At 44.0% G+C, this 15073-nt stretch overlaps 1 protein-coding gene across 5 annotated transcripts in view; it reads left to right on the forward strand.

Moving 5' to 3' along the window:
• The first annotated feature begins 12548 nt into the window (after window positions 1-12548).
• The window catches only part of PUM2 (pumilio RNA binding family member 2), a 100962-nt gene continuing 98437 nt past the window's right edge, over window positions 12549-15073 (forward strand). For 4 of the 5 annotated variants that reach the window (XM_030311580.1, XM_030311584.1, XM_030311585.1 and 1 more), the window contains exon 1: window positions 12663-12797. The gene's annotated coding sequence lies outside the window, so the exon portion shown is untranslated. Of the gene's footprint in view, window positions 12798-15073 lie in introns of all 5 variants that reach the window. The other variant, XM_030311582.2, reaches the window with a different exon arrangement.

A 15073-nucleotide genomic window follows, 5' to 3' on the forward strand; every position in this document is an offset into this window, starting at 1 on the left:
GTCTTTCTCTCCTTCAGAAATAAACATTAAAAAAAAATGTAAAAATACATACATACATACATACATAATGCCCCCCCCCCCCCCCGCCCTCCAAAAAATAACTTAGGCAAGTATAAGTAGATCCCTCCTGTGAAGAGGAGATCCCACTCTACCCGTAGTATTTCTCACCTTGCCTTCCCCCTGTCAGGCACTGCCTAGGAGCTGGGGTAGAGCAGAGAGCACAATAAAGTCCCTACCCTCCTGGAGCTTACATTCTAATGAGGTAAGAGGGACAATAGACAAATGAATAATACCTCTGTGTGGTGCTAAGTGGCAAGAAGAAAACTCCATCAGAATAAAGGGATAGATACAGAATGGCTGGGAAGACATGAGTGTTTATCTGAGGAAGAGTCTCCAGAGAAGCTCTTCCCGATGAAGTGAATTTGAGCAGAGACCTGGAGGAAGTGAGGACGTGAATGTGCGGGTGTATCTGGGAGGAAATGGTCTAGGCAGAGGAATTAAAAACACAAAGACCCTGAAGCAAGAGTGTCTGTTTTGTGTGAGGAACAGCATCCAGTGTGGCTTAAGAGAGGGCAAGAGGGGTAGATTTGAGAGGTAGCAGAGAGCCAAGACATAAATGTCATGGGAAAGGTTTTAGATTTATTCCATGTGACAAGGGAAGGCCTTACAGGGTTCCGAGCAGAGCAGAGACATGATCCAACTTGAATTGTAAAAGGAACACACTCACTGGCTGCTGGCTACAGAGTAAATCAGAGCTGGGTGAGGATGGGGGGCAGGGAGACAAGGCTATGCAGTGGTCCAGTTAAGGGATGATCATAGCCCAGACTATAGTGGGCATGGTGGAAAGGGTAGAAAATGGGCAGAATCTGGATATTTTCAAACGAACAGCCAACAGGATTTTCTGATGGATTGTATGTGCAGTATTAGAGAAAGATGAAAGTCAAAGATGACTTCAGGGGTGACTCAGAATGTTGATTTGAACAAACAGGAAGAATGAAGCTACCACTAGGAAGTGCTTTTAACTCTGGGATTTTGTATTTCTCTGAAAAGAAAATGAAAATCAGGAATCAAGAAAGGGACATGCCGAGTACCCGGATGCAATACTCATAGTCCACTAAAGAGGGTGACCCTGCAAATGTGCATGCTGATGGATATATAAAGATATGACACTGATGGTGGGCATGTGGGTGCAAATGCAGGTGAGCCCAGGGCACATGTGGAGGGCATTAGTTGTGCATTGGGATATTTGTGTATCATAAGGTAAACCCAGACCGAATCTTGCTAAAGTAGCAGCTGGAAACACAGTTATTCACCTTGTTTTGACTTCATACTAGACCTTGGACTTGAATAATCCAAGAAGATTTATCCAGCTCTAATATCATCTATAGAAAAGCCTTGAGGCTTTATTTGGGACTTTGTGTCGACGTCAAATGACTAGTTGAGAATAAGGAGCACATACTCTAATGAGAACTATCATCAGTTTACTCTAAATTCTTGTAGACAACACAATATAAATGCTGTGCAGAAAGTTCTGATCTAGGTTTCTCCTCATTTAAAAGCTGGTGAAGATCCATAACTACTATAGCCAGGAGAATAGTCTCTTCCCCTCAGGTTTCCCCTGTCCAAGGATTCTTCCATATCTTCCTTTGTGGTAACCACACTGAGATTGTCCCACATGGTGTAGTTTGCTCTGGGATGTTTACTTCTTGTTTCATACGTTTGTTACCATTCATGGTCTAGGATTCATAGTTTTTGCTTATGTCTGTATTTCAAGGGAGGATTTGCTTCTCTCTAATATGCTCTATAAAATGCTAAATGTTGGCTTTACTTGTCAACCCAAGAAGGCTACGTGATGGGGCAGCTCTCTTTTCTCTGTCATGCTGTATTTTCTCTCTAGAATCAACTTTCTCTGTGAACTTCTGCAATGGGAGGGGTATTTTAAAGCCCTTTGACACACGCAGCATACCAGAGACCATGAACACCAGGATGAGTGAGTAGGAAATATTCATTTCCTCTTCTACATCAGCTAGACGAAAAAACTCTGTTTCTTCATCTACTGCTCTCAATATTTCACTCTGGTCACCAAATGTGAGGGGAGAGGGGTTCCCACACCAAGCAATTCTCCAATTCTCTGTAGACAACAACTGGGTGTCTTACAATTCAATTTTGACACGATCTACCTGGGATTAGAGCAGACCCCACTGGTTAAGGACTAGTCCTACAAGACTTCACCCCCTCTCCCACTTCAGACACCAATTACAAGTCCAAGCTGTCACATGTGCTTGTGATCTACTGGATATAACTCAGAGGTTCCCAGGTTCCCATGACACCCACCTCGCATGAGATAATTTGCTAGAGCAGCTCACAGAATTCATGACAATAGTTTACATACTAGATTACTGGTTTATTATAAAAGGACACAACTTAGGGGCATGTGGCTGGCTCAGTCGGTAGAGTATCTGACTCTTGATCCCAGAGTCATGAGTTCAAGCCTCACGTTGAACATGGAACCTACTTAACAACAACAACAAAACAAAAGTGTACAATTCAGAATAGCCAGATGGAAGCGATGCACAAGACAAGGTATGGGAGATGAGATGTGGAGTTTCTCTCCTCTCTCAAACACCTTCCAGCCGAGAAGCTCTCTGAATCCCATTGTCTAGGGTGCTTATGAAGGCTTCATTATGTAGGCATGATTGATTAAATCATTGGCCACTGGTGATTAGATCGGCCTCCAACCCCTCTTCCTGTCCCCTCCCCCAGAAGTCAGGGGATGGGCTGAAAGTTCCAACCCTCTAATTTCCTGGATGGTTCTCCTGGCAACCAGCTCCCAGGTTAGAGGCTTTCCCAAAGTCACCTCATTAACATAAACTTAGATAGGGTCGAATGGGACTTGTTATGAATAACAAAAGATACTTCTATCTCTCATCTCTTCTGAAATTCCAAGGATTTTAGGAGCTCTGTGCCAGGAATGCGGATGAAGACCAAAAAGAAATGTCTTATCATAAATCACTGTATTGCACTAAGCCTGCTGTACCACCAGGTTTTCAATAATATTTTGCAGATATTTCTCCTGTGGGAATGCATCTCTAGTTTAAGGACGAATGAGAAACTATAATCTACTTTCAAAATCTCTATTCCTGGCAATCTATAAAGCAGAAGATACCAGTATATTTTCCTTGACATCATGCACTGGTGGTAATTTATTTTTGAATTTATGAGCATTATTTGGCTCCCTGACTCACCGCGCAGCCTCAGAATCACCCCAATGGCATGCAAATCATTCTCTGGGAATTATGGAGGTGTGGCATGTTTGTGATAATACCAAGTCTCCTGGTCCAGTTCTGCTCTCGCCTAACAGACATAGGACAAAGTCCTAGATTTCCCTGTGTCCAGGACCTACCCTTCTTATTTTAAGTCAAGGAAAGTCCTACTTACTGCCTCCTATGCCCAAATGGAAGAACTAGTCAGGTTTCCCCCCCTGAGAAAATTTAACAAGCTGGGAAAACCCCATCCATTCAGGGAAATGCCTTTGGCTCTTCTGCTACTATTCAGTAGGCTTCTCCTTCAGGGGGAATAGGACATACAAGGCTGTGACAGCACTGGCCTCATACACAAACATTCAGAGAATATAAGCAAACAAACCCACAGCTACCACAGCTTCCTAGAACAAAACCCAAAATATACCGTGATTCAGATCCCCACTGTTTTATTGCCTATCATGGGACAACAATAAGTAGTTAAGGTTTAACTAACAGCGGGGGCCTTATTTTGTATAGGCTTTAGGAAAAAGGTGGGGATTCAAGCCTGCACTAGCAGTGTTGTTTATGACAATACCACCAGAATGACAGAAAGTACATTTGGAAACTATTTTGAGATGAGAAATAGAAGCATTCAAGAGAAATGCTCTACTTGAGACTGGATGCCTCATTTGGAGAACAAGAGATTCTTTCATGTTTTGCAAGGTATCAGCTAAGAATATCTAAGAAAACCTTCCTCATGATTTTGAAAATGCACAATTGATATAAACCAATCTTCTACAAATTTATAATTTAAGAAATTGGGCTATGTCTAGGGGTGCCTGGGTGGCTCAGTCAGTTAAGCGTCCGACTTCGGCTCAGGTCATGATCTCGTGGTTTGTGGGTTTGAGTCCCGCAATGGGCTCTGTGCTGACAGTCAGAGCCTAGAACCTGCTTGGATTCTGTGTCTCCCTCTCTCTGCCCCTACCCTGCTCATGCTGTGTGTGTGTGTGTGTGTGTGTGTGTGTGTCTTTCTCAAAATAAACACTAAAAAAAAAAAAAAAAAAGAAAAGAAATTGGGCTCTGTCCTGGAAAGGGAAAAGGAAGGAAAGGAAGCTTACCGTAGCTATGCACAAGCTGGTCAGGGCTCCTGCCTGGCTTTAGTACTGAGATAGGGCTCTCACAGACCAGACTGCTAGGATGGAACAGGACAGGAAGCAAAGTGGTTGTCACCATGGTTAGCCACCTTCCAGGACACTCTTAGTTGACAGAACAAGCTGAACCCCATGAGAGTGGAATAAATCCTTGAGTGGGTAGCATGAGCCCTGACAAAGAATGTTCAGGAGGATCTCTACTGAGCGACCAGAACCTAGGTCCTCCAGCAAGCATCTAATTTAGTGCCGGATATGCTTGTTGCCTCCTCCACCAGGGTTTTCTCGGGCTACAGAAAAGTGGCTTAAAACTATACCTCGTACTCACACAATAGCTCTGAAGGGAAGACACATTGGTCCCAGATAAAAGAGAAAGGTCACACTTGCTCATAGCAAAAGAAAGTGTGCCAGCTCTGCGTGTGGTAACCTTGAGGAACAAGGGAAAAAAAAAAAAGGCCTTTCCACTAGGCAATTAGGCAAACAAACTACAAGGGTCAAATAAAACAAACAAACAAACCACACCTCATACAAAAGACAGAGAACCCAGTCTGAGGAAAACCACAGTCAAAAAGATATTCTACCCAAAAACTTGACCACCAATGTTCACAGCAGCATTATTCATAATAGGTAAAAGGTGGAAACATCCCAAATGCCCATTATTTGATGAATGGGTAAACAAAATGCAGTATATACCTGCAATGGAATATATTTGGCCATAAAAAGCAATGAGGGACCAATGCATGCTATAGCATAGATGGAACTTGAAAGCATTATGCTAGGTGCAAGAAGCCATCACAAAAGACACATGTTATATGATTCCATTTATATGAAATGTCCAGAATAGGCAAACCATCTATACAGACAAAAAGTCTATTAGTGGGGCTCCCGGGTGGCTCAGTGGGTTAAGGGTCCAACTCTTTTTTTTTTTTTTTCAACGTTTATTTATTTTTGGGACAGAGAGAGACAGAGCATGAACGGGGGAGGGGCAGAGAGAGAGGGAAGGGGTCCAACTCTTGATTTCAGCTAAGGTCATAATCTCATGGCCATGAGACTGAGCTCCAAGTTGGGCTCTGCACTGTCAGTGCAGAGCCTGCTTGGGATTTTCTCTCCCTCTCTCTTTTTCTCTCTCTCCCTCTCTCTCTGCCCCTTCCCTCTCTCAAAACAAATAAATAAACAAACATTTTTTTTTAAGTGGACTAGTGGCTGTTTAGGGGTAGGATGACAGCAGAGTACTACCCTAAGGGAATGTGATCTTTTTTTGAAATGATGAAAATATTCTAAAATTGACTGTGCTGATGGTTGTACACATCTCTGGATATCCTAAAACCCACTGAACTGTACACATTAAATGGGTAAGTTGTGGGGTACCGGGTGGCTCAGTTGGTTAAGCGTCTGACTTTGGCTCAGGTCATGATCTCACAGTTTGTGAGTTGGAGCCCCGTGTCAGGCTCTGTGCTGACAGCTCAGAGTCTGGAGCCTGCTTCGGATTCTGTGTCTCCTTCTGTCTCTGCCCCTCCCCGACTTGTGCTCTGTCTCTGTCTCTCAAAAATAAATAAATATAAAAACAAAAAAATTTAAATGGGTAAGTTGTATGGCATGTGAATTATAGCTTAATAAGTCTGTTTAAAAAATAAAAGCCAGCAGTGTTGTCTAAGAGACTCATTTAAACAAAACAAAACAATAGACATAGAAAAAGTGACAATAAAGGTATGGGAAAATATTTTTTTTAAGTCACATTTTCTGCAAATACTTATGCTATAATATTTAATAACATAACTTCAATAAGTTCTAGAAGATGATGCATCGGTTCAGGACCAGTCAGGAAAATATTGGTTATTTAAATGGAGAGAATGTGGGGGAATTGGTTAAGCTGACTGAAGGAGAAACATGATGAGGCAGTATAGAGTTAGTAACTGCAGGTACCACCCCCGGGGAAATAAAGAAAAGAGGGGGACATCAGCCAAACTTAGAAGCAAAGGAAGAGCCCCACAGAATTGGAACTTGGCCGTCTGGGGGAGGGGCACCCTGGTTGCTCTTATGACCTCAGGGGTTTGGAGAAGAGTCTCCAGAGGAACAAGGTCTTACTTCTCTGAGGAGGGGTGCTGTCCAGCCACTGCTTATTCCTTCAAGCAGGCTGATTCTTGGAGTGTGCAAGAAGTTAGAAACTGGAACCACTGCTACCGTCGAGCTGAAGTGCCGCCTCAGGATCATTCTGACAGGAGGAACAAGTGGAAAGACCAAGAGGCTTCTCCTCTCTCCCACCTTCCCGTCTCTTTCCAGGTGCCCACTACTGACAATGTCTAGCAGGTAGCCCGCTGGTGAGGAAGTATCATTTGCAGGGTCCCAATCTCAGCACCACAAAGTTTGGAGTTGGGACACAATAGATTAATAGCACAGCTGGTGAGAAAACATCAAAATGAGATGAAAAGGATGATTGAAGAGCTAAGGAATCATCGAAACTAACGGTGACACTGCACCATTGGCAATTTGGCTGAAAATTGAATTAATAACATGTAGAAAAGGTTTGATTTCATCGTCATGAATTCAGAAGAAAAAGACAAAGATATTAAAGCAATTAACAAGGAGAGGGTACATGTGAAGGACAAAGATGTCTCTTTCTTTGTTTTCAAAAATTTATTTATTTTTGAATGTTTACTTTTGAGACAGAGAGAGAGAGAGAGAACAGCAGACAGAGGATCTGAAGCCAGCTCTGTGCTGATGTCAGAGCCCAGGATTCAAACTCACGAACCGTGAGATCATGACCTGAGCTGAAGTCAGATGCTTAATCAACTGAGCCACCCAGACGCTCCCCAAAAACTTCTTTTTAATAGTGATCTTCTCTTTAGCTTTAAGTTGTGCAAGATGTTTCAAACAAGAATAATTCTTGCCCCTGAAGTAGAAAATCTATTCAAGGTCACAGGAAAAGGGGCACTTGGGTGGCCCTCTCTCTCTCTCTCAAAAATAAATAAACATTTTTAAAAAATGGTCACAGAAAAAATATTCAGGGCTGTTATACAGAAAAATTTCCTAAAATGATTAAAGAACTTAATTTCAAATATTATATTGTAATAACAGGAAAATCTGTTAGAAACTGATGGACAGTGAGATATATTGTGGTTAAGACCTCAAACTTCAGGGGCGCCTGGATGGCTTGGTCGGTTAAGCGTCCGACTTCGGCTCAGGTCATGATCTCACGGTCCGTGGGTTCGAGCCCCGCGTCAGGCTTTGTGCTGACAGCTCAGAGCCTGGAGCCTGTTTCGGATTCTGTGTCTCCCTCTCTCTCTGCCCCTCCCCTGTTCATGCTCTGTCTCTCTCTGTCTCAAAAATAAATAAACGTTAAAAAAAAAAATTTTTTTTTAAATAAAAAAAAGACCTCAAACTTCAAAAGGCGAGAAAAAATTCTTAAGTAGGTTAAAATCAAATCAGTTTCAGACTTTTCCAGAGTCTTTCCTATGAGCAGTATCCACAAAGTCCTGGGACATGGCAGGGGTGCAGGATGGCAAGACTCAAGAACACTTGTTTAAGTTTAAATAAAATAGGAAGACGTTTTCAAAACTTAAGGAATATGAGGCTGTTGAAAGACTGAGAATACACACAGATTCTTCGTACCTTCTGCCATCAAAAGATAAAGTCTGTTTCTTCATCTTTTAAATATGGGCTGGCCTTCTGACTCGCTTTGGCCAATGACTTGCAGCAGAAGGGACATTACTTGAATTCCAAGCCTGCGGCTTCCATTCTCACGCTGCCACCTGTTGAACAAGACAAAGCAAACCTGCTGGAGGGGCTACGAGTGCCTAGGCTGACCACCAGAACTGACAGATGCAGCCCTAGGCTCAATACCGGATGGCCAATTTGCACAGGTAAGTCCAGGAGAGATCAGCTGAACCTCCCAGTTAAACCCAGCCCAACTGACCAACCCACAGAACTGGGAGCTAGGAAAAGATCCCTGCGGGTGGTTTGTAATCCACATAAACAAAGGCTAACTGAGACATGATGAAATCTACACAACCAAACCAAAATGGAGCTGGAAATAAAGCAGTGCACGATAAATACATTTAAATACTGGTTAAGAAAAATCGATAGGAAATGATGGATAAAAATGGAATATAAATATTATAAACCCTGACAAAGTGAAAAATAATGTGCACCAAAATTTAGGAAGTATGGGGAAGAGATGGGAGGAAGTGAAAGAGTGTTAATCTATCTCTCATAGCAGGGAACTCAGCATGGCCAATAATGAAGCACATAGTTTTAAAAAGTTGCTCTGTCCTATTATGATTTTTTATCATTTTGTTTACCCTTTGAGAAACCTTTTATGAATCTCTCTTACGATGAGGAAACATGCATCTGAGCAGTTCCTTCAGTTCTTTTGTTAAATTCAAGTAAGACCAGGTTCAACACTGTATTTTAAGAAAAATGGCATGTCCAGATTGAGTCTATTCCTGTCCATTACTCTATGTAGCTCTCTATCCATCCTTCTATATGTATTCATGCTTGTAATAACAGTATTCACATATGGATGTTAGTATTCTGTAATATTAAAATTGGGATGGTTTGAACTTTTCTTTATTTCTTGGACTTTTTATAAAGGGTTTATATTTTTATAAAAACAACAAAGTTGTAAAAAGACTTTATAAGAAGTTTCGTTAGCAGTCCCAGTGGAAAGGGGCATTTTCATAGGGAATATTAAAATGGCATTATGCTCTAGATGTGATGTATCTAAACTGGTGGTTCTCAATGGCTACACACTATAACCGCCGAGGAACATTTTTAAAAATTTCAATATCTAGGCTTCAGCCAGACCAGAGCCATTCAATTAAAATCTCTGGGATGGGGACTGAGAATGATATGGTTCAAATGTTCCCCCAGGTGATTCTGATGTGCAACTCTGGCTGAGAACCACTGGTTTCAACAGGCCAGACAGCACATTCCTAAGATGTAATGCATGTTGCTGAAAAGTCCGGCCACTCATTCCACCCTATGCCTCTTCAGAGGATCTGCTACTGAAGAAGACAGGAAGAATGAATACTCTGGGTAGGCTACTAGTGGCATAGGAAGCCTGTTGGCAGGAACAGGGGGCAAGATGCTTTCTTGTTTACCTCCAGGAGAGAGAGCCTGTATTCCCCCCCCCCCCCAGATGCTGAGTTGGCACCTCTTGGTGTCTCACAGGTTTTAAATGAATGACACACCCCCTATAGAACCAGTTCCTAACAAGTGAGATGGAATTATTGTGATTGGTTTACCAATGCTTTTTAAACTTTATTATATAGAGGAATTGCCCCGGAACCATGTTAAAATGCAGATTCTGATTCAGTAGGTCTGGAGTGGGGCCAAGATTCTGCATCTCTAACAAGATTCCAGGTGATTAGAATGGCTGTCAGGCATCAATTACATCGTCCACCTTAACTATCAAACACACCTGATATTTACAGTAGCTGAGGAATGCATTCTTTCCTTGTAGGTGAATATACAGGAGAAGCCAATTATAATCAGAAGGTGCTTAATGAGCAAAGCCAGATTGCAAAGCATATGTGAAGGCACAGAAGCAAGAAACTGCTCACGTGTATGGTGAATCAGAAGCTGGAGGTGGGCGGAGTCAGATCACTAAAGGGCTGGGCTTTGATCTGTGTTCTGCTGAGCACAAAGCCTCTACAAGATTTTCCATGGGGAAAAAAAAAAGTCTTCTAGAGTCAATCATTTTGGGGAAGCATTGCACTCTATGTCCCTCACTTTGTTATTTACAACGCATAATTTGATTTTAAAGATGCTAAGAAGCCTTTGTCAAATAGAGATAATACCTCATAGGCAGTACTGGTTATACAATTTGTGGAGCCCAGTGCGAAATGAAAATTTGTCTTTTCCAAGAACTGTTAAGATTTTCTAGATGGCAGTGACAGAGCATTAAACCAATTGTGGAAATCTTCAGACCTTTTGGGACTATGCAGTTCACATGCCCATGAAGTTGCCCTACTCATAGAGATATTGGGAGCATTAAATGAAACAAGGAATGAAAAGTGGTTTAATGCTTGCATCCTGTATGCACTAAATAAATAATAACTATGGTGAACACACAGCTTTTAGTTAAAACCCTTGGTTGTAACAGAAACTCACTTTATCTAACTTAAGCAAAAAAAAAAAAAAAAGCAGAATTTATTGTAAGGATCCAGGCAGGTGTTTCAGAATCCATGGGGAGAAGCAGCCAGCAAGGTACAGGAACAAAGGGGAAGAGAAGCATTATCAGGACTCTCTTTTTCTCTCTCAACTCGTCTTCTCTGTGGGTTCCCTGTCCACACCGTGGGACAAATCAGCCCAGATTTACAGGTTCAAGAGACTTCCCAGAGGGAGATTGGGGTCTCTTAGCCCGAATTCCGCATTCCGAGGAAGGGCTTCTGATGAGTCCATCTAGTTTTGCCTGGATTAAGCAACTATATATAACAACTCTTCAACTACTATTGGCTCAATGGAGGGGGGGAAGAAGGCAACATATGTCCATCCCAGTGTCTCCCATACTTAATTGATCATGAGACATTTCTTGAAGGAACGCCTGTTAGTAGTGACAGAACATACTTGAGGATTGCAGTTGCGGGTAACATGAAGCAATGAAATGGCTAAAGGAGAGGCATGAGAGCCAGGAATCAGATTTTCATTGCAGATGGCAGGGAGCAGAACTGACTGCAGGGAACAAGACTGAACACAAGAAGGCTAATTAAGACCCTGCTACAGAAATTCAGACCTGGGAAGCAAGGCTAGTATTAATGGGGAAACGGGGAAAAACTGTCTCCAGAAATATTTGGGCAGTGAAAATCTGAAAGGATTGGCAAGTTACCTATATAGGGGGAGGTGTATGAGAGACAAGAATGGTTCAGAGGATGAACTTAGGGATACTGAATAGGTCGTGGCACCGCCATCTATGGAGATAATATACGAATTGGAGGTGGCGGGTGGGTGTGAATTGTTTTTGATACGTTTGGTGCCAGGAAGAATATTCAGGTGGAAATATCTATAAGCCTGAAATTTGGGCCACAGGCGAAGGCTTGAGACGGATTTAAATGTCACACCTTGTTGGTAATTAAAAAACTGAAAAGCTCATGCATTCAGTACACGACTGTTAAACAGTCTCCCATGGCCCAGGCGCTGGGGGACACAACACACATGCATGGACAAGATACCCATGGTCCTTGCAGCCTCTCGGGTAGCTTACAGTCGTCCAGGAAGATAAAGTTCGTACAAGGCGCTCCGTTTCCGAAGTACAGAACGTCAGAGGGTTGTGCAAACAATGGAGAACAAATTGGACACAGTGCCCGTGCCTCTACCACATTACAGCTGTGTGCCAGGGGCAGACTCCGGGTGGGTTTCAAGCCTGGGATCACCACTACCAAAGCCAGGAGCCAGGACGATGGCACGGGTTTGGTCTCTAACTGCGAGAGGGAGGGAGGTGCGCTTGGAGAGCGCGGTTGATGAAAACTGGCGATAAGTGAGAATCACTGCCCCAGCAGAACGACCTGAGACTCTTTTGTGTTTTCTCCGGCCAAGCGTTGCAGGCCGGCAATGTGCTGAGCTGGTTCCACTTGCCCAAGAGGAAACGACTAGAATGACAGTCCACGTAAGGGGTTCACTTTTCCATCCAAACTGCGTCTCCGTCGTCTTGCTGCGGGGAGAGGGTGAGGATGGAACCCAAGGGCCTGGGTTACTGTCCAGCTCCTGTGGGTGTCAGCACCCCAGAAGCTAAGTGCGGGGAGTACCGCGCGGTCGGAAGCTCTAACACCCGCACAGGCGGTTGGCGGAGAACAATGAGCTACCGGGGAGGAAGCGGAGGGTAAGCGAATTCGGAAGTCGAGGCCCCACGCGGGAAGACAGACGCGAACGCGGCGCTGGGCAACACGCCTGCGCCGCCGGAGGTTGGGAGCGCGTCCCCGCTTGGTGCCACCTCTGAGTCCAGAACCAGCTGCGAGCTCGCAAGGTGAGGGCGGGGGAGTGCACGCCTGAGGGACGGCCGAAACGCGCGAGCGCTGAGAGCGTGCGCACGCGCAGAGCTCCCGCCGGCCGGCGCCCAGAGCGCGGGAGAAGCGACGGAAGCCACAGAAAGGAGGCGCACCTCGGTGAGTGCTCCCCCTCCCCTTTCTCCCGGAGTGCCTTGCGCTCGCCCGGTGGGCGGGGGGGGAGGGGAGGGGAGGCGGCGGTGGCAGCCATGTTGTTGTGAGTCTCTGTGTCTCACCCTCGGTACTTCGGTGGTTCGGAGGAGGAGGGGGAGGAGAAGGAGGAGGTGGGGTGGGGGGGAGGGAGGTAGGTGGAGAAAGAAGATATTGCCGCCACCGAAGGCGGAGGAGGGAAGGACGGCCAAGAGCGACACCGCCGTGTGCCCAACGGTCGGTGTCCCCGGCTGAGGCAGCGCGGCCGCAGCAGCCCCGTAAGTCAGCCCGCGCTTGCTCCTTCTCCCCGTGCTCTGGCACCGCAGGGGCTGGCTCCCCGGGCTTTGTGTGGCGGCCTCGGCTGGGGCAGCCCTTAGGCGGGAGGGCGGACGGGGCCTGCGGGCAGCCCGGGACGGCAGCGGCCTGAGGCCCACTCGCACAATGCGGGGGGAGGGGTGCCGGAAGGGGGTGTGCGCCCGGCGGCGGCGGGGGGGTGGGGGGGGCTCGGCTCTCCCGCTTCCTTTCCTTCCCCACGCCGCAGCCTCGCGGCGCTGGGGTGCTGGTGTCCTCGGTTTCTCGGCGTTTGGGGTTAAGGACCGAGCTGTCCTCTCAGCCCTTGGACTCGGAAAGAGGGCAGAGGCCGGTGGATCCAGAGAAGTGTGCGAGTTGGAAGTGGGCGAAGAGGAAGGAGTGGGTTTATAAAAACAAGTGTGGGAATTCTCGTGGGCCCGAGTGTATCCAGGAAAAGCTTGCAGCAGACAGGTGTGGGTATGAAAGAGCGACTTGGGTTAGGCTGGTTAGGTGCCATTATTAAGGAATGTTATGTTTTTGTTACTGAAACAGATTTCGACACTCAAAAAGATACATACATTAAAACGAAAGGAAAGATTAGATGCTTCAGACATTTTAGCAGTAGTTTTGTGTCTGAATTGGGCCAGATTTTGGGAAAATGAATTGTTCCCGAACGCGTGTAAAAGTTATGCTACTTCCGAAAACATACCTAGGGAAAACCCAGTTTCCTTAACTTAGTCTTTTATTAAGACACATATTTAAACATTTTGTGGGTTAGTATTACGGACACATTAGGTGTAATAGGACAAGCATGTTAAAGTCAGGTCTTAGGACTTTGTGAGATTTTTAACTTAAAACTGGTGACAGGGTTTTTTTGGTAAAGTTTTTTAGGGAAAGCTTTATTAGATGAATGTTTTAAACGCTTAAGAGAAATGTAATATCTGTAAAGGTATATCGAAACAATTATAATAAAGGAAGTTACCTAAGGATTTTAAAGGCTTGTTTACTGCTTAGATTTCATGTTTAATAGGTGACTCTTCACCGTGTGACTGGGAGTATCAGAGGATGATTTAAGGAATTCTGGCTAGGAATCCTGTTTAAAACACAAGGACAGATATTTTTAATTGGCTTAAGTTTCTGTCCTTAGTCTTTTAATATCCTGCTTTTTAAAGATAATTTGCTTCATCTGCATAGGCATAGTGATTTCCTTTTTGCATGAATGTCGTTTCAAGTCAAATTTTTGGTGAAATAAGTTATTTAGGATTGTCTTTTGGTGTCCCAGGGACAGTTTTTGTACCCGCTAAAGGTTTACACGGATTTTAAAAAGTTAGTATTTCAGAATCTTGGGTCTTCAGCTTTTAAGTTCTTTTTTCCTGTTTGTACAAGTCTGGCTATTTAATCTTCAGGTTAGATTTGCTATTAAACATCTTCAAGAGAATTTAAACCTTAATTTTTATATGTTTGAAAAAATTTGAGTGCAAGGTTCTTTTAGATGTTTCCATATTTAGTAAAATTTCAACTTAAAAGTCTAAATTACTACCATATTTAATTTGGTCATGCAAGGCTGTCTGCTTTAATAGGCCAATAATCTTAAGTGTTACAAGTATACAAACCAAACTATGCAGTCTTAAAGGTAATATTATGATTTTGTTTCTCCTAAACCTTCCATACTTTATAAATAATCTTTCTGGTATTGAAATATAACTTGTCTTCCTGTGTAGGTACTTATCCTAGTTAACAAAAGTAACTATGATCAGAGCTTTGGGCCAGGTGTGACCTCCAAAGCCAGTCTGGTCAGTGACCAGACTCTGTCTGCTTTTTATAGACATTGACAAGATCTTCATAATTTTTTTAAGTTTATTTTTGAGAGAGAGCAAGCTCGCATGCACAAGTGAGGGAGGGGCAGAGAGAGAGAAAATCCCCAAGCAGGCTCCTTGCTCTCAGAGCAGAGCCCAGTTGAGGCCTCCAGCTCAGGAACCTTTTGAGATCATGACTGGAGTCGAAATCAAGAGTCAGACACTTAACCAGTTGAGCCACCCATGCGCCCCCAAGATCTTCATAATTTTAAGTGGAAGTTGGTTCCTGTCTCCTGAATTATTTCATAATTCAATGACCTTTAAACTTGTCGGTTTCTAACATAGGGAAATACTCTATTTTTTTCATGTTCTTAAGTTTATGACTGTTTTAAATATTTGAATGTATCTCATATGCCTTTGACTTGCATTCAGGTTGTGGCTGTTTTACTGATAGGTGTGTGATTAGT

This window comes from Lynx canadensis, chromosome A3 (assembly GCF_007474595.2).
Source record: "Lynx canadensis isolate LIC74 chromosome A3, mLynCan4.pri.v2, whole genome shotgun sequence".
Taxonomy (NCBI): Eukaryota; Metazoa; Chordata; class Mammalia; order Carnivora; family Felidae; genus Lynx; species Lynx canadensis.